Raw genomic sequence first — 20,713 nt, 5'->3', positions numbered from 1 at the left:
CTGCCTCAAGGGGATGCTGCACACACCAACTCCTTTGAACTTGAAGGTGGAAGAAGACCTGTGAGTCTTCTGATCTACCCTCTACCCGTCTGAAGGTAGCATTGTCTCCAGAATAAAGGAACCAGGAACCACATGCCAGAGGTCAGCAGCAGGTCAGTCCCAAGCGCTAGTCATCTCAAAGCCAAACGTTCTAAACTGATTGCCATTATTTCTCCCTGCCCCCATCCCCTCTCCTACAAATCTCCTTGTTGTATAGAAACTGTATACTACCTACCCTCTTCATCCGTGCTTAAATGGAAAGAGGAACATAGAAAGAGTAATCAGGGTCTGTCAATGCGCATGCCCAAAGTAACGGAAATGAAGTAACCCTCTGTAATGATCCAAGGATGGATTGACCCAAATGCAACAAGAGAGCTCTGCTGTCTATGATCCTGACACCACCATTAGGAGTTAGTCTGGGTCCTGTGAGAAGCAGATGCCAGGATGAGGTTAGGCACGCAAGGACTTAATTAGGGAAGATACCTGTGTGAGCGACAACAGGACAGGAGCTGAGAAAGGTTGGGAAAGCACATGGAAAAGCTTAATCATGTGTTTGTTGAATGAATGGGTGGATGGATGGATGGATGGATGGATGGATGAATGGATGAATGAATGGGCAAAGTATAGTTTGGAAAGGGGAGGAGAAAGGAAGCATCTGGGTACAGAACGATGTGAATTAGCAGAGTTGCTATTACGTTATAGGCAGGGTAGATATTCAGCTGGGGCTGTACTGGGTGTTTACTCCTGACATCTCCTCTGATTGTTCAGGTCTATTCAGACTGGTTGATGCCTGTGCTGTACTGATTGCTAAATATTTTGAAAATCATCCCTAGTTACATGGACTGTCATATTGCCTAGAATATCTGGTGATGTTTTCACAAACGGAAAGTTACTTATTTCTGATGGCCATTCCACCGCAACATGGGGCCACCACACATGCTAGGAATTCTCGCAGATGGTGGTGGTGCCATCATCAGGGGAGCCACCCAAATCCATTTGCTGTTCTGTGACTCTGATGGAGGGCAATTTATCAAATTGAGGCTATGTCCATTCCAAGTTTCTGAGGAGCTGCGGCTTTTTGCTCTACTCTCCCTAGGAAAGAATTCATATTACTTTTCCCCCCCTGCCCCAGTAAAAATACACCAGCAACCAACGCTGGTGAACTTCTTTGTTCTCTTATAAGCACAGGATGGCCTCCTCAGACTGGAGAGTATTTGAAGAAAAAATAAACTGAGACCAAGTGAAATGTGACCTGTTATTAAAGTTTTTATTCTCACAACATGCTGAAGTAATGGGAATACCTGAGGGGCAAACTGATGAAATGTCTAGACTTAAAAGCCAGGTGGACAAGAAGAAGAACTGGCAGATCCCATGAGGATGTGGGAGCTGGAGACAGGGAGGAACAAGAGAAGGGAACTCAGGAACCCCCGGAGATTGTACCAAGGACTCCGAACTCTCATGGGCGGTGGTATTGGGGTGTAGGCCAAGTTTAACTAGCGCTCCAAAGAGTATATAAGGGGGTACACCTGGTATCTGGGGTGTACTTAGGTTAGCTGGACTTGTTGTTTCTCCTCTCCCGTTGTGGAGCACAGGCTCCGGACGCGCAGGCTCAGCGGCCATGGCTCACGGGCCCAGCCGCTCCGCGGCATGTGGGATCTTCCCGGACCGGGGCACGAACCCGTGTCCCCTGCATCGGCAGGCGGACTCTCATCCACTGCGCCACCAGCGAAGCCCTGGATTTGTTGTTTCTTGTAACCAGAAATGAATTATGAATATCAGTCCAAAGTCAGAGACAGACTAATTTGGCCTTCATATAATTCTCCAAGACTGAAAATCTGTGCCCATGTCTGGGATGGGGCTGAACCACTTGGGTGGGAATAGCAGGTCACAGGTCACCAAGAAAAGAGCAATGCAGGAGCAGGAAACTGGAAAAGATGACGCTTTGGAGGTATAGAATTCTGAGGGAAGTGACATGCTTTCTTACATGCATTTAAACTCCCCTTCCAGAGTAATAGAGTGGTTTCATTTTCTGACACAGGGCACAAGCTCTCTTTCTCTCAGAGTTTTAGTCATTGCTTCTCTCCTGCGTGGTAATGCCTTCACCCACCCACCGAAACACACACTGTCAGTAGCCCTGAGCCTGCACTGTCCCTCTGCTCACCTGGGAAATGGCCCCTTTTCATAAGCTGTTTTCAATGACTGGATTTGTCTACAGCACCTGTTTGCCACCCAGATTGATACAGTGGCCCAGAGTCACACACAGCCCTCTTCTTTCCTCTGTACCAAAGGTCTGCAGGAAAGAATAGCTAAAAATCCCTGCCTTTTTGTGGCAGGTGGAGACAGAAATGAGTTTAGGGCTGGGCAGCGGAAAACTCAAGGAATTCAGATTGCAGATATCCCAGCTCAGATATTGATCAAACTTGTGAAGATTAGGACAAAGAAAAAGCTTAAAAAATAAAATCAAACCAATCATAAACGAATTGGAGAGAAGAAGCAGAATTAAGCATATCCACCATCATGAAGAACATGGCATTTCCTCGTCACTCCATTAAAACCGCACACCCTCAGCCAAGGTACCAATGACGTCCTGTGGCCAGATCCATGCCGATTCTCAGTCCTCATCTATGACTTTTCCCTTTCACTCTACTCCAGCCACACTGGCTTCCTGGCTTTTCCTCGTACACAGCAAGCATACCTCCACCTTACAACTTGGTATTGGCTGTTCTTCCTGCTTGGAACACTTCCAGGTTCCAGGTGTCCACATGGCCTGCTTCCTCCCTCCTTTAATTCAGACTCAAATGTCACCATCTCAGTGGGGTCTATCATGACCACTCTATTTATAATGACAAACTCCTCCCCCTTGTACTCCCAATCTTACGTACCCTGCCTTACTTTTTTCCACATCATTATCACTTCTAACACGTTATGTTAATTGCTTATTTATTATGTGTATTGTTTATTGTCTGTCTCCTTCCATAAAATTTCTTGAGATCAGGGATTTTTGTTTTTTACACCAATGCCCAGATATAGTCTAAGACATAGTAGGCGCTCAATAAATATTTGTGGAATAAGTAAATTTCAGAGGCTTTCAGACACAAAGTTTAACTAAATGCTGTTAATATGACGAAACAAGGGCAAGAAAAGAGGCAAATGAAACGATACAAAGACCTGAAGTAGCGTATTAACGTCAGCAAAGGTGAAATTTAAGTTTAAAATCACTAAACAGGACCAAAAAAAGATATTCCATTATGATAAAAGATACTTTTTATAAAGAAGGTATAACAGTCATAATCCCATTTGCATCAAACACCAAAGTATGCATCAAACGTTAAACATCTAACTATAAACCAAGCACTTTTAGAAATATAACAACAACTTGATTTTTAAAAAACAGTTCTGGGCTTCCCTGGTGGCGCAGTGGTTGAGAGTCCGCCTGCTGATGCGGGGGACACGGGTTCGTGCCCTGGTCCGGGAGGATCCCACATGCCGCGGAGCGGCTGGGCCCGTGAGCCATGGCCGCTGGGCCTGCGCGTCCGGAGCCTGTGCTCCGCAACGGGAGAGGCCACAACAGTGAGAGGCCCGCGTACAGCAAAAAACAAAAAAAAAAACAAAACAGTTCTGGTGGATAACTTTAGGATGCCATTAGAATGACCTTGGAATTGTGAACAGAAAATCAGACAAGACAGAAGAGATGCGCAAAAATAACGCAAGGTAATGTAACGATCTATAAGAGTTGTTGAAAGGATCTATAAATACTTCAGAATAGAATCAAGTAACAAAAAGATGAACAGGCTGTAAACAAGTGCTAAAATCACCTCTCTCTCTTCACATACTCATCAGAGAATTAAGGGAGAATCCAAGGAACCTGGATCACAAGATCACTGCAAGACTTGGAGTCTCCCTAAGCCTAGTGAAGTGGAAGCTGCCGGGTCAGTTATGGTCTATGACCAGAACTTGTATAGCATAACTTCTCCCATATTCTAATGGTAGAAAGAGTCACAAGGCCACCCAGATTCAAAGGGATGAGAAAATACTTTCTATATCATGATGGGAAGTGTCAAGGTCACACTGAAGAGCATATGGGATGGGAATTGTGGTGTGGTACCCATTTTGGAAAATACAATCTACTCCAACAGATAATTGGAATATTTAAAAAGAAATTTTAATATATTTTCTTTACAATTTACCATGCAGTTGAACATGTTAAAAAATTTAATAAGTTAAGTTATAAAAGTACCCTAAGGGGCTTCCCTGGTGGCACAGTGGTTGAGAGTCCGCCTGCCGATGCAGGGGACAGGGGTTCGTGCCCCGGTCCGGGAAGATCCCACATGCCGCGGAGTGGCTGGGCCCGTGAGCCATGGCCACTGAGCCTGCGCGTCCGGAGCCTGTGCTCCGCAACGGGAGAGGCCACGACAGTGAGAGGCCCGCGTACCGCAAAAAAAAAAAAAAAAAAAGTATGCTAAGAAGGGATTATATATGTGTGTGTGTATATATATATCTATATTTTTGCTAGATTTATAAATTAAATAATAATGTTTGTAAATTACACTTAAAATCTAAGTAGGTGGATTCTTCTTAGAATATAAAAAACTGGAAAGAACATCACTCACACCCTAAGAAAAAGTAGAATAATCTACAAAATCATAACTCTTCTGGGGTCCATTAGTGATCTGAAGTTGTAGGGCAACCAGCTAGCCTGAAATCTAAGAGAAGATAGGCACTTCCAAGGAAAAACATATGAGTAATAGCTAATCTGAAGCAGCGCATGGGAAGAAGGCAGATCTGCCGTGAAAGCAAGTAAAATTCAGCTAAAATCTGTAGTAAATTTCTAAAGTCAAGTTAGGGCTATCATGAGAGTACAGACACCCTGGGAGTCACAGGTAAATAGAGGAGTCATACCTAATCAGAGGCTCTTCTCCACAGACCTCCTGAGAAAGACTGATGCAGGGTAGAAGGTGGGAGAAATGCTTCCTCATGGATCAGGCCTGTGGAAGGAAGATAAGGAAGATCAGACTTCTCGTCAGAAAGGAATAAAGCCTAAGGCAATGGGGGAACACCTTTAAAATGCTGGAAGGGAAAAACTGTCAACCCCAAATTCTACACCCGGTGAAAGAGCCTTGCAAATATGAAGTGAAATTTAGACTTTTTCAGATAAACAAAGACCTAGATCATTTATTACTAACAGACATGAACTACAAGAAATCTTAAAGGGATTTCTTTAGGGGGAAGGAACATGATTTGAGACAGAAATTTGGATTAACACAAAAAATGAATGGCACTGGAAATTGTAAGGATGAATGGACTGTGGAAGTCAGTACACTTAACATCATTTTGGGAGCACATCTGTAATCCAATGTGATTATAACAGGCTATTTAATTTGCCTGAACTGCTCTGAAGGAAATTCAGCATTCTAAAGTATAATGAGAATGGTTATTTATGTACTATTTTGGGGAAAAGGCAACTTAGTTAAGGAAGAATGAGATTGGGACTAAGTTTCTTAAAGGGCAAAGAAATTGTAATTTGTGTGGTCAAATGTTAAAAAAAAAAAAGTAATGGAGATAAGAAAAATTCAAGGAAGTAAAATGAGCATTGAAAACCTAAAGAAAAAAAGGATTACATTTAAAAATCTATCACTTTAATAATTTAAAGCTTAAATTAAAAGAAAATAGTACTAGAATAATGTTCTGACACATGAGCCATCCTCAAAAACACCAGAAAACTTATACTAACCCAATATATCTATTTGACTGTATTGGACAATTCTGGAGAAAGAAGGAAATAAGGGCATAGATGAATTGACTCATTCTTTTTGTTTACAAACAATTAATTATATAGCATTTGGTATGTGCTAATTTCTATTCTAAGTACTTTATGAATATTAAATAATTTAATCCTCACAAAGACCCTATGAGGTAGATACTATGATTTACATCTTACAAATGTGGTCAAGGTCACATGGTAAGTTCAAGATTGAAAATAAACATATTTTCCCTAAAGTCTTTGCTTTTAATCTCTGTGCCATACTGCTTCCCAATACAATAATTGAACAAAACCCTACATTTCAAATAAAGATAATTTTTATTACTTTTTATATGCCTGCAGAACATTTATAGACTGATCATGTAGCTGGCTACAAAGAAAACTTCTGAAATTCAAAAAATAAAGCTTTTATAGGTTATATTTATCTGATCCCAATTCAATGAATAAGAAAAAAAATTATGAAAAGATGACCAAAAACTGTCTACTTGAAAGTTAAGAAATACTTAGAAAATATTTGGCTTAAAGAAGAATCAAAAGGGAAATTACCAACCATCTTGAAAGCTATGAAAAGGCAAGGCAACCTTTGTAAAATACTCTAAGACTCTATGAAATTATACTAGAAAAATTTTACAACCAAAAGCCCTTCCTTGTGAAAGAATAAATATGAGAAGTAAAGAAACTAAATCCACATTCTAAGAAATTAGAAAAAGAACAATAAAGAGTGATTATAAGGGTAAAATCTTAATATAATAGAAAGGAAAAAAGTAGTTGAATACATAAATAAATTTAAAATCTTGTTGTATTAAAAATCTATACATTTGATAAACAACCTAATTTTTTAAAAGGAGAAAAAGCAAAATTATAAAAGATCAGGAAGTAGAAAGAACAGATATTAAAGTGACTAAACATATTAAAAGAAAATATAATTTGAACCTTTATGGCAACAAATTTGAAAACTGGAAAAAACATTGGAAAGGAAGAGGAAAAATGATCTATTTTTGCAGATGATATGATTGTAAACCTAGAAAGCCCAAAGGCATCTGGTAAAAATCCCCTAGAATTAAGCAGAGAATTTTGTAAAGTAGATGGATCCAAAAATATGCCAAAAAAAAAAATCATTAGCTTTTCTCTACTCTAGCAATAAAATAGGAATGGAAAAAAATCATTTAAAATCAACCCCTATGGAATATTTGGCTATAACAAAAAAAGGAAATAACAAAATCATACTAAAATATGTAAAAGGAGAAACGGAAAGACATGCCATATTCTTGGATGAGAAAACTCAATGCCATAAAAATGTTCCCTCAAATTGTGTATGGATTTCATGAAAACTCACGATAAGGTGGGTATTTTGGTTGTTTTTGGCAATTGCATAAAGTGATCTTAAAGTTTCTAGAAAAAAGTTAAATACTAAAGAAAAGCTAAGTAATTTTAGAAAAGTAAAAATGGGGCAGAGACTTCCTCACCGGTTATTAGAACTCTGTAGAAAGCCACTGTATTCAGATAAGTACCTTATTTGATCCCAGTTTGATTGCACATCCAAGGATATAGTACAAATATATGAGTAAAAAGATAAAGCAAAGCTTTTGCGAGAAAATCTAGTAGATTATATGTACTATATTGTGCAGGAAAACTTCCCTGATCAAAACTGAGAAGTCAAAAGCTACGAGAGAAAAGATAGGCATATTTAACTCTAAAATTATAACTTTTAAAGCAAAGATATCATAAAAATATCATTGACCATAATAGGTTTGCAGAAATACATATCATGCAGATAGTATATTTAATTTTTATAATATACAAATATTTATTATAATTTGACAAGAGAAACAAGAACAAATCAGGGGACTTCCCTGGTGGTCCAGTGGTTAAGACTCCATGCTCCCAATGCAGGGGGCCCAGGTTGGATCCCTGGTCAGGGAACTAGATCCTGCATGCTGCAACTAAAAGATCCTGAATGCCGCAACAAACATCCCGAAGGTGCCTCATGCAGCAATTAAGACTCAGTGCAGCCAAATAAATAAATAAATATTTTTTAAAAAAGAACAAACCAGTAGGAAAATGGACAAAGTCTGTGAATGGGCAGTTCACAGAAAAGCAAATCCAAATGTCCGAGAAACAAGGAAAGACCCTCAAATTCACCCAAAGTGAGGGGAATGCAAATTAACAACGAGATATCATTTTATACCTACCAAATTGTCTAAAATTTAAAAGATCTGAAACACTTCTTGCTGGCTGGGTTGTAGGAAAGGGATCACTTTCACGGTCAGAATGAAAAATGCTACAGCCTCTTGGGGAAGCAGTACGGCGATATCTACTTCAAATTTAAAATACATATACTTTTTAGGCCAGAAATCTTTTTCCTGGGAAACTCTCCAATAGAAATAAGGTCACTAGAACATAAGGGTTCATATAAAGTGTTTTTTTGGAAGGAGGAGGGAGTTGTTTTATTTTGTTTTTTTCAAATTGTCTGTGAAAGCTACAATGTTTCAAGCAATAGGGAATGGCTGAATAAACTATGGCGTAGCCTGTGATAGAACAACACTGCCGTCAAGAAGAATGACATAGAGTTCTGCTAATTGACAGGAGGAATTTCAGAAGGTATTGTTGACTGAGTAAAGCACAGTGCAGAAAAAAAAGGGTAATATTTTCCTATTTTTGTAAAACAAACGATGATCAGAAAGCACCTGTGTGTGCATCTTTATATGATTATATAGCCATGGGTAAAAATAGGAAAGATACATATTAGATTATTAATAAGGGTTATCTGGGTAGGTGGTGGGTTGGGAATTGATATGCTTGTAAGAGAAGAGGAGGCACCAAGCCTAAAAAAAGGAAAACAAACAAAAAGACCACCCACACATGACCACACACATGTACCTATGTTTAAATCCCTCACATACATGCATTTGTGAAAATGTATGAATGTGTATTGTTCAGACATAAAGAGCTCACCCGGCCAGTTCAAAGGACTCTGCCTCCCAGATAACTTTTTCCTTTCTAGGAACATTTGCTATTCCATTTGTACCCCTGTACCAAAACATTCCCCAGGTAAGAATTTCAGATTCTGGGATTCCCATTCTTAATTCTAAGACCTACCCTCCCATTGCATAGTGTTTCATCTCAGAAACAGCGCTCAGAAGGGCTCCAACTTCCTTCTAGAAATGAATATATTTTGGCCTTTCTACCTCTGTCCCTTCTTATCCATACTTCCTTCTGTGAAATGACTCCCAGGTTAACCTTTGTAAGTAAAGCAAATCACACCATTTGGGGCAGCTTCTCTAGGGGGGTCGGGTCACGGTTCTTCTCTCCCCACAACAGAGAAGCCAGAAGGTGAAGGTACCTGGAGAATGACCAGTTGCTCTTTAGGTCATAAGTCCAAGAACTTTAAAGTTGTCTAAGTTGTGAACTTCTTCAGAATCAAATATGAGGTAAACTATAAGAAGACAAGAAAACGAACTCGAGATACCATTGGTCAGCCCACGCTGCTGACCGCGCCCTCGGTGTTTACAGAATGTTTACTAGTTTCACATTCCGTGCTCACATCCACCTGCTTCCCTCCGCCTCCTTGTGGTGGAACAATTTCCTTCACTTCAAAGGAAGCTCCAGGTGCAGGGAGGACCCAAGGGGTGTGCCCCCCCCACTCAGAATCTGGCTCCTCTTCTTAATGAAACATCTCCTCCCTTCATCTTATCCCAAGATGACTTTTGGAGCTATTCCTCAATTCATTCATCCGCTTTTGAACTCCGAGAGCGAGAAAGAAATGTAGTTTTCTTTTTTCCTCAAGTCACTGACCCTAGCTGTGTCATGACATTTCAAACTGATTAACTGCAGAAACAGGAGGGATAATTACACATGTCACTGAAGAGAAAATGACACAAGTCAAAGGAAGGCGAATAGGCTGTGGGAGATTAGTTTTAAGCCATAACTTTTGGGATGGTTTGTTAATGCAGAATTAGTTAACTGATGCTGTGTCCAACCCCTTTGCCATATGATATGCTTCTCCCAATAAGAATTAGGGACCATTTCTCCACCCCTGTGTATCTGCCTGCACTGGCCTTGGCATGCTGTGGGAGTTTCAGAGCCTAGGCATTGAGGGACTTTGCAGCCTCCACTCTTGCCCTCCTGGAACCCTGAGATAGACAGGCTGTAAAGAAGCTCAGGCAAGTCTACTGGTGAATGAGAGACCTTTGGAAGAGAATGGAGGCTCTCACGAATGGCCAGCACTGACTCCCAGACATGGGAGTGAGGCCATCTTGGACCTTCCAGCTGAGGGCAGCCTCCCGAGTGATCCCAGGCAAAATCTACAGAGAAGTAGCTCAACCAAGCCCCAGAATTAGGAGAAATAATAAACGGTTGTTGGTTTAGTCTCTGAGTTTTGAAGTGGTGTATCATACAGCAATAGCTGGTTAATAGAGTGGCTTGGATGTTTTAACTGAGTACGTATCTTTTCTTTCTCTATTCTAGTGTTTCATGTATAACAGGGCTCCTTTTTCATTTTTTTCCCTAGAAATCTGGGAAAACACATTCTCTGCATGGACACAACTAACTCCTAAATACCATGTATTTAATAGTTCCTGGGAGATGGAAGATTGCAAAGGTAGGCACTACATCTTATATCTACTCTTCAGTATCCCATACCCAGGATAGCATGGCTGGTGGGAGGTTAGCACATGTTGACCAAATTAAGTGTCTCCTGGGACACCTGTTGCTGCTTTCATCTCATTTTCTTAATACCCGTATGTGTCACAAAACGAATAGTGACTTGTTGTTGATTTGCTTTAGCTGGCCAGCTCTGCAGATGTTCCCTTGTTGCCTCACTTTTCCGCATAGAAAGCTCTCAAAGATCCCAGCACGGAAGAAGAGAGCCTCTCTCTGCTTGTGGAGGAACTGATCTCATTGGTCAAGAGTGTCCTGATTATAGTACTACTATTGGCAGGAGTGGCAGAAGCAGCAGCTAATGTCTATTGATACCTTATCAATATGCCAGTCATCACGCTATTCACTTGACGTGAATTAACTAATTCACTTAATTAGTAATCTATCATTTCCATAAGGCAACTGAGGCACAGATGGGCTAATTTATCTGCCGAGGCTAGCACGGTTACATGGCAGAGCCTTAGTGCTTAGCAAACACTCTTGACTCTTCGTGGCTAATTGTATAGTTACAGCTGAAAGGTTTAAACTAAGGAATATTAAACATAGTCATTTATAAAAGTTATCTAACAAGAAATCACCTACAAATGACAATCTCCAAAGCTTTTAAACATCACTGTACTTCTCATTAGTCAAGAAACAAGTATTACTGAGAGTATGTGTCTGTGTGTGTACACAGAAAGTTATAAAACATATAAACAAATACAAAAAATAACGTCATATAAGAATCTTGGCTTTAAAGGCATTTACACTATTTTGAAGAGAGCAGACTTATACGATGAAATGGCCAAAGAATAAGACAAGATACAACTGAAAAAAGAGCAAAGCAGTTCTGAGACCTCACCTCTTGCAGGGAAGAATCTGAGTCATATTTCATATCTCCCTTTCACCTCGAAGCAAAACCACAGCTTTCATGTTTGGACGTCACGGCACTAAAAGATGGTTCAATAGCCCAGACTAACCTGTGTTAGCAACTAGAGTAATCTCCAGAAAAGAAAATTTACTTTGGGATTTAAGATGATCAAAATTGATTACTTTTCAAGAAGTTTAGCAACTCAAAGCTGAAAACACAGCTGGGGAAACACTTGAATGTGGGTCCATAAAAACTCCAGAGAAAAATCCATGCTTCTGCCTCATGACGTGGATACTACACAACATACATGAGCCTATGGGGAAGCAGTTAATATTTTTACACAACCTTGTCGGTGAAGAGAAGAGAAAAATGTAGAGAGACATGCCCACCCACATCTTTGATGTGTGTAATGTAAATATCTTTCTTGTTTTATTGAAGTAAAGGCTAAAGGATTACGTTAAGTCCACCTAGTAAATTGTAACATGGGGATATTATAACCAAACTTGTAAAAATCTGATTTATCTTCTCAAAATTTAGTGCCAATAGAATTATTTTTGTTGGGTGAAAAATAACTGTTCTATTTTTTGACCAGCAGTTAATAGAATTGAGGCCAATTTTCTCTATATAGGATTATTTTGACTTTTCTGTCCCTGGAAAGATAGGCCTCTATATATTAACAATGATTATCTCTGGTAGTATGATTAGGAATTGTTGGTTATTTACTTCTCTTTGCTTTTCATTATTTTTGAAATTTCTCAAAATAGCATATATTGTTTTTATAACAAAAAGATATTGATTTTTTTAAAAGCAATCAACCTACCTAATTTCCTTACTGATAGACATTTCTACAGTATTCAAATAATTTGCCCTTAACTACTTTGCCTACCAAATGAATCCTTGTCTTCATTTTATTTAAAACAATTTTCCAAGGAGGATGGACCTAGAATCTGTCATACAGAGTGAAGTAAGTAAAAAAAACAAATACCGTACGTTAATGCTTATATGTGGAATTAAAAAAAACGGTACTGATGAACCCAGTGGCAGGGTAGGAATAAAGACGCAGACGTCGAGAAGGGACTTGAGGACACGGGAAGGGGGAAGGGTAAGCTGGGACGAAGTGAGAGAGTGGCATGGACATATATACACTACCAAATGTAAAATAGATAGCTAGTGGCAAGCAGCCGCATAGCACAAGGGAGATCAGCCCAGTGTTTTGTGACCACCTAGAGGGGTGGGATAGGGAGGGTGGGAGGGAGACGCAAGAGGGAGGGGATATGGGGATATATGTACACGTATAGCTGATTCACTTTGTTGTACAGTAGAAACTAACACAACATTGTAAAGCATTTATACTCCAATAAAGATGTGGAAAACACAAATTTTCCCTTCCAGAAGAATTCTTATGACCAATTTTCACTGATACCTAGAAATTTATGCCAAGGCTAAAAAAACTTTGACACAGGACTTGAGCCTTGGAAAAAAATTACTGTGAGGAGGAAAGAAATTATGCCTTAAAATTTTTTTTTCAGATGACTTGCTGTGTAGTTCATTAGCAAGAGACACAAGAAGTATTTTCTAAAATAATGGTCCAGAACTTTGCTCTTTGAGATAACAAGGCTCTGTTTTTGCAGGTGGCCTTCTACTCAAAGAACAAAAACTGGAAGCATCCATTGAATTGCCCTGTTTACATGTGTTGAGTCATGCTAATGGAAGAGAGCTAATCAAGCGCTGGGTACAAAGCCCTTTATGTAAAGGAAAAGGACCAGCTTCAGATTCACTAACCCCAGATGCAAACACTTTCATGTGTCTCTACAAAGACTCCAACCTACTGAGGAGGACCCTGGAGGCAGATCAGGCCAATAGAAGGATCATGTGAGCCACATACAGAATTTTAGATTTTCTAGTGGCCACATTTTAAGTAAAAATAAACAGATAAGTAAATTTTACCACTATATTTTATTTAACTAAATATATCCAAAATAGTATCACTTCAGTATTAGAAAGGTATTTAGATAATGTACATTCTTTTTTTGAAAACAGTCTTTGAATTGCAATGTATATTACACTTACAGCACAGCTCACTTTGGACTAGCCACATTTCATAGTGGCTGCCTTACTGGACAGTGCAGCTCTAAGATGAAAATGTTATTCTCACCAAGTAGGATTACAGGGTCTTAAGTAATTTTTTTACATTGAGATATAATTCACACACTGAAATTCATCCTTCTAAGGGTACAATTCAGTGGTCTTTAGTATCATCACAAGACTGTTTATCACCACAATCTAATTCCAGAACATTTTCATCATCCCCAAAAGGAATTCCATACCATTATCAGTCACTCCCAATTCTCTTCTTTCCCTAGCCCCAGCAACTACTAACCTACATTCTATCTCTATGGATTTGCCCCTTTTGGACATTTTATATAAATGGACTCATTTATATGTGGCCTTCTGTATCAGACTTCTTTCACTTAGCATAATGTTTTCAAGTTTTATCCATGTTGTAGCGTGTATCAGTACGTCACTTCTTTTTAAGGTTGAATGCTATTCCCTTGTATGGGTATATACCACTTTTTTTTTTTTTTTTTTTTTGCGATAAGTGGGCCTCTCACTGTTGTGGCCTCTCCCGTTGCGGAGCACAGGCCCCGGACGCGCAGGCTCGGCGGCCATGGCTCACGGGCCCAGCCGCTCCGCGGCATGTGGGATCTTCCCGGACCGGGGCACAAACCCGCGTCCCCTGCATCGGCAGGCGGACTCTCAACCACTGCGCCACCAGGGAAGCCCTCCACATTTTAACTATTCATCAATTGATGGGACTTTGGGTTCTTTCCACATTTTGGCTACTATGAACAATGCTGTTATGAACATTCATGTAAAAGTTTTTGTGAGAACATATGTTTTCAGTCCTACTGAGTATATACCTAGGAATGGAATTGCTGGGTCAAATGGTAACACTGTGTTAAACTTTTTAAGGAAAAACTTATTAAACCGTTAAACTGTTTTCCAAAGTGTTCGCACCATTTTATGTTCCCACCAGCGGTGTATGAAGTTTCCAGTTTCACCACTGTTTGTTATTGTCTGTCTTTTTTATTATAGCCACTTTTTAACAAATGTGGAGTCAGCTAGTGTTTCACAGATTAAAAAATATTAAAACTGTGCTTACAAAAATGCAACAGGGGCTATGATATTCCTACAGATTTCAGAAATTAGCGATTAGGCTCACATTTGCCAAGTTTACCTGTAAAGAAACACATTGCAGCTTTGTTACAAAGCTGTTTTATTCTCTCTGTGCCATCAGCCATTGAGGTGAGTTCTTTTAGCAACAACAATTAATACTTATCAGCAATTCCCCAGTGTTTTATATATATATATTAGCTCGTTAAATCCTCACATTGGCCCTAGGGGGTAGGTGTTATAATTACCACCTTCATTTTATGGTGAGCGTTCTGAGGCCTGGGAGGTTAACTAATTCCCCAAGATTCCACAGCTTAGGGTCCATGCTTTTAAGCCATTAACTTACTTTATCTCATTTGTTAACACTGCTTGGTAGGAAGTAATCACAGCTGCATCAGCATCACCTGTGAACATGTTAAAGCACAAACTCTAGGGCTCCAGCCCAGAATTACCGCATCACAAACTCTGAGAGTGGGATCCACCAATTTCTGTCTTAACAAGCCTTCCGTCATTTTTATGTATGCGAACATTTGAAAACCACTGCTCTACAGCAAGAACATCATAGGATCACAGTTTATGGACAAACCCCTATAAGTCAGATACAGTGGCAGGTGTTAGATGCATTCGGTCTTGAGGCTTCAACACTGAAAAGGACATTACTGTCCTTCTAATGCTTAGAGTCAAGTGAATTTGATAGATGGTTGGCTCAGCACTACCTTACAGCGTGATTGGCTCTAAATTCAGGTATGCACGTGACACTCCGCCCAGGGAAGGGTGAGAAAACTTCCCGGAGGAAATGCCTTATTGAGCCTCCAATAAACTTAGAAAGCCGGCATCAGTTTCAGGTCATTCAAGTCTATTTGTTACTTCTGTGACTTTCCGGAGAGAATCCAAATTCTAGAGCATGACCTTCAAAATACTTTACTAACCGGCTCCTACTTCTTTCCCTACTTCATCTGCTCTGTAGCTCCTTGCTACTCAAAGCTGGGGGGCGGGGGCGGGGGGCACAGCGCGCTGACATCACCTGGGAACTTGTCAGCAATGCAGAATTTCAGAGCTCACTCCTGACCTACAGAATCAGAATCTGCATTTGTAAAAGAACCCCAGGTGATCTGCATACATACTGGAGTTTCAGAAGTACAGCTCCAGCTACTGGGAAGGACCGAGCCATTCTCCAGAACTGCCCCGCTATAACCTTTGTGCAGCACCGTCTGTCCAGAATGCCCTTCCCTCCTTTGGCTTCTCTGACCCCCAGAGAAGTTGGACATCCTTTCATGACAGCACCCGGACCGCAGGTTGTTTATTTACCTGTCCTCAGTACTAGACTGAGAGCATCTCAAGGTCAGGGAGATCATTTTATTTTCCTCTGTAATTTGCAGGGATTCGGGACTTACTTGCCGCGTTGCACATAATGGGTGCTCAGTCAATGTTCCTTTGATGAAACAACGTGTGGATGAATGAGATGTGACAAGTACTCAATGTAGACACCACATCTTGGGTGAATTTACCTCGGGGCTTATACTCCCCTCTGTCACGGTCACATAATTCTGGTCAGTTTTCTGGTTCGTAAGCATCAGAGAGAACCAGACAGAAACTTAGGGCAACAGGGGACTGGGAAGTGGCCAGGAGTTCAAAGAGAAAATCCAGTTTCTCCTTTTGAAAAGATTGCTTTATGATTTCTCATTATATTTTGATTTACCAGATCCCACCTCAAAAGACAGAGACGGGGACCTGACAGGAAGTGAGCTCGGGGCTGAGAGCTGGATTCTGAATATGGTCCTGATGCGGGGGTGAATCACTTTGGTCCTTTCATTTCACCTCCGTGGGCTCTGTCTCCTCGTTAATAGGTGAGGGAGTTGGACTAAGCAGTCCCTTAGGTTTCCCCCCACCCCATCACAGATCGCTTTAAACACTAAAGTTCTAATATTTGTCAGATATTAATGTAATCTAATGGAGGCAACTTTGGGAAATTAAGGTTTTATGTGAACAGGCCTCTGGAGGATAACCAGTTTTCAGAATCTCTTTCATAGGCAAGTAACACTAAGCTATATGCTTCCCTTATTTCCACAGACATTTTAAAAAACATGGGATATTGTATTTTAAGGTTTTCATGAGAAGGAAACTGTTGAAATGGAACGTGCTTCAGAAAGATGTAGGCGTGTCATAAGCCAGGAAGAGTGGGTTTTGATCGAGAAAGTTGGCATTTGCAATAAACACAACTTTGTTCTGAGTGATTAAGTACTTTAGAAACCCCATTGATGCCTCAAAGAGTGCATCGATTAGAAAATACTGACAATCTTCACAACACTAGCCTTGCATGTTAAGGCCCCGGTGTCGCGGGAGGGAACAGTGAAGCCCTGTTGGCACACACTGGGCGGCTCTCACACATGGAGACCGTCAACCTGGCCGGGCTGGGGAGACTAGGGCTCCCCTTGTTTCTCTATCACTCCCCCACCCAAGGGCTGGCAAAGGACCATTATCTCTCATTCTGACATCGGAAGAGAGAATCTGAATGCCAGGAAGGAAGTTTTCCAAATCGGTATAAAAACAAAATCCTCTTATTACAACAGGATACAGTAAAGAAAACAAAGAACGATGCTCATGAGAGGGAGAAGGTTTAAAAGTATAAACAAAACATTTCTGAGAAAACGAAAAATTTCTGAGAAAACCAAATACCCCTAACGCACTGCAGTTGCTTGTATCTGCAAGGGAAAAACAGCATCTCTGGAGAGATGAGAGAATGAGTAGGGCTGATACATATGTTGCCAGAAAGATCGCTCACCTTTGTCTATGTCACAGGACTTTAAAATCTAACTTCAGTAACTGGAAGTCAATGGCATTTTCTTTCACAATTCCATTTCCCTTAGAAGTAGACTATTACTCTTTGGGAGGGAAGTTTTCATGAGTTTTGCCCAGAAATGAATATGGCTGTACAAGAAAGGTGGAAAGAGCTTGTCTTTTCATTAACCAGAGATTAAGGAAAATGGTATGTGGTAGTATTTAGTCATAAAGAGCTCTAATAACTTATCCTAGCTGGGGCTGGAAGAGATTTCAAAATAGTGAAAGGAGCATGCAGTATGGCTAGAATACATCCAAGTCCGCCACTGGGAACTGCTTGACTAAAATGAGGGCTAACTTCATCTCCTTTACTCCAGGGGATGGAAGGGGAAAGAGGTTTGACTCCACAGAACATGAATGAAAATGAGTCAAGAGCCATTCTTACACAAACCGTATGTGCCTCTCAGATATTTGTCAAGAGTACTGTGACTAAATGGTAGGAAGAGGGTTAGGATAGAATAAAATACCATTTCAACCACTTGAATTCTCAACTGAAGTAACATGGATGTGTTTCATTTCTGCTAGAGCTACAGAGAATGTGTAACTATCCAGAGATTTATATGTAGTCCTCCTAGAATCTTCACACAAACAGCCCGATGAGGTAGGTCTATATTATTGATCCCATTTTATAGAAGAGTTTAATAGCTTGCCCACGTCTGCTCGGCTAATGAGTAGCAAAGGTAGAATGTAAACACGGGTCTGTTTGCACCTGGAGCTCAAGTTCTACGCTTTGAACTTCTTTTAGTTTAAATGACAACCTTGCACTGAAAAATCTATTACATTTCTAGGTAGTTACTCCTTAAAGGAATATAGGTTTTTCTGCTTTCCAAGTTACTTTCGTAACCTATGCTCTTATCGCTGTCCTTTCTGCTTGCCTCTGAGAAGCAGACTCTCAGTCTCTCCTTTTCTTGAGGCTCTTCAGGGTCACCTTCTTACTGGCTGTCTCCTCTCAATACACTCATGCTCCAGTTTCCCTTGTTTTGAATAATTCTTTACTTGACTCCTTTGTACCTTCTAATAATTACTCTAGTTCTCTCCTTTCCTCAACAAGTGGTCTCTTTTGCTGAGACTTCCTGGCTCTCACTGCCCACCCCCGACTCTGCTGCAGTTACATCCTCACGGGCACTTGTGATCTCTAACCACCAAACCCGAAGGCCTTTCCTTGTTGTCGTTCACCTTGACCTTTCTGCAGCATTTGGTCCTGCAGATCATCCACTGCTTGGAGAGCTGCTTGTGCACATTAGACACACAAAAATTTAATAAATGATTGGTTAAAAATATACTCAAGATGTTCTAATTCTTAAATACAATGTATATATGATTAAAAACAAGAAAAAAAAATTTTACATGTAAACGTCCTTCTACATTTTTAAAGAATTTATAAGGGGCTTCCCTGGTGGCGCAGTGGTTGAGAGTCCGCCTGCCGATGCAGGGGACACGGGTTTGAGCCCCGGTCCGGGAAGATCCCACATGCCGTGAAGCGGCTGGGCCCGTGAGCCATGGCCGCTGAGCCCGCGCGTCCGGAGCCCGTGCTCCGCAACGGGAGAGGGCACAACAGTGAGAGGCCCGCGTACCGCAAACAAAACAACAAACAAACAAAAAGAACAAAAACAAACAAAAGGAATTCATAAGAAAATGATTCTAGTTAAGGAAACTGCCCAACATTTCAACAACAGCCCTCTTTTGCAGAGTAAGGAATAAATTCAATAGTATTTAAAAAGATTTACATATATTTGATTAATATTTTTAAAATTATAGGTATATAACATATAAAAATTAACTCAAAATGGATCATTGACATGGTGATTGCAGTTAAAAATAGTGTATTATACATTTGAAAGTCGCTAAGAGAGTGGATATTAAAAGTTCTTACCACAACTTTTTTTAATTAAAAAAATTTTTTTTATTGGAGTGTGGTTGCTTTGTGATGTTGTGTTGGTTTCTGCTGTATGGCACGGTGGATCAGCCACACGTATACATATATCCTTTCTTCCCTGGATTTAATGGTAATGTTTTAGTGTATGTCTATTCGAGCTATTTATAAAAGCAATATATTCATAAAAATGTTTTACATTAGATAATACCGTAATCCTATTTTCTAATCTGCCTCTTTAACATAATAAATTTTGTGACTACTTCTTTAAAAAAAAGTTCTTACCACATTAAGAAAATTTTATAACGGACTTCCCTGGTGACACAGTGGTTAAAGAATCTGCTGCAGAATCTGCTGCCAATGCAGGGGACACGGGTTTGAGCCCTGGTCCGGGAGGATCCCACATGCCACAGAGCAACTAAGCCCATGTGCCACAACTACGGAGCTCACGTGCCACAATTCCTGAAGCCCACACGCCTAGAGCCCATGCTCTGCAACAAGAGAAACCGCCGCAATGAGAAACCCTCACACTGCAACGAAGAGTAGCCCCTGCTCGCCGCCAACTAGAGAAAACCCACGTGCGGCCAAAATTAAATAAATAAATTTATAAAAAAGAAAATTTTCTAACTATATGTAGTGATGGATATTACCTAAACTCAATGGTATGATTTTGCAATATACACATATATCAAATCATTATGTTGTATATCTAAAACGAATACAATGTTATATGTCAATTATACTTCAATTTTAAAAGAAGGATCATTGACTTAAATGCAAGAGCAAAAGCTAAAACTCTTAGAATAAAACATGAGTCAATCTTCATGAATTGAAGATTGAATTAGGCAATGATTTCTCAGATATAACACATAAGAAGAAACAACAAAAGAATAAATTGGTCTTCATCAAAATTAAAAAACTTTTGTGCTCCAAAGGACACCATCAAGAAGATGAAAAGAGAAGCCATGCAACAAGAGAAAATATTTGCAAAGCATATATCAGATAAGGAACTTATCTTCAGAATACATAAAAACTTTCCAGGTTCACCTCAATTTCTGTGCTTGAGCAATAACTTGGAAATAATTTTAAAAAGAATATATAAGGAACTATTACAACACAACAACAAAAAGACAAGCAAGCCAGTTGAAAACAGGGCAAATGATTCGAATAGACATCTCTCCACGGAAGATATACAAATGGTCAAAAAGTACACGAAAAGATGTTCAGCGTCACAAATTTTTAGGGAAATAAAAATCAAAATCATGAGGTACCACTTCACACCCAGTAGGATAGCTGAAATAAAAAAGACAGACAAATGTTGGCCTACAATAAGGTATCATTTCACACCCATTAGGATGGTTATTATTTAAAAAAAGCAAAACAGAAAAAAAGTCAACCCAGGATATGGAGAAATTAGAACCCTTGTGCATTGCTGACGAGAATGTAAAATTGTGCAGCTACTATGGAAAACAGTATGGTAGTTCCTCAAAAAAAAATTAAACATTGAATTACCACATGA

At 39.9% G+C, this 20,713-nt stretch overlaps 1 protein-coding gene across 1 annotated transcript in view; it reads right to left on the bottom strand.

The window, feature by feature from the left end:
• Positions 1 to 20,713, bottom strand: part of LNX1 (ligand of numb-protein X 1) — a 193,537-nt gene that overhangs the window by 141,674 nt on the left and 31,150 nt on the right. Inside the window, exon 2 of the mRNA XM_024746634.1 lies at positions 4,939 to 5,024. The gene's annotated coding sequence lies outside the window, so the exon portion shown is untranslated. The remainder of the gene's footprint in view (positions 1 to 4,938; positions 5,025 to 20,713) is intronic.

This window comes from Neophocaena asiaeorientalis, unplaced genomic scaffold (genome assembly GCF_003031525.2).
Source record: "Neophocaena asiaeorientalis asiaeorientalis breed wild unplaced genomic scaffold, Neophocaena_asiaeorientalis_V1.1 scaffold19, whole genome shotgun sequence".
Classification (NCBI taxonomy): domain Eukaryota; kingdom Metazoa; phylum Chordata; class Mammalia; order Artiodactyla; family Phocoenidae; genus Neophocaena; species Neophocaena asiaeorientalis.
This window is presented reverse-complemented; position numbering and strand designations above follow the sequence as displayed.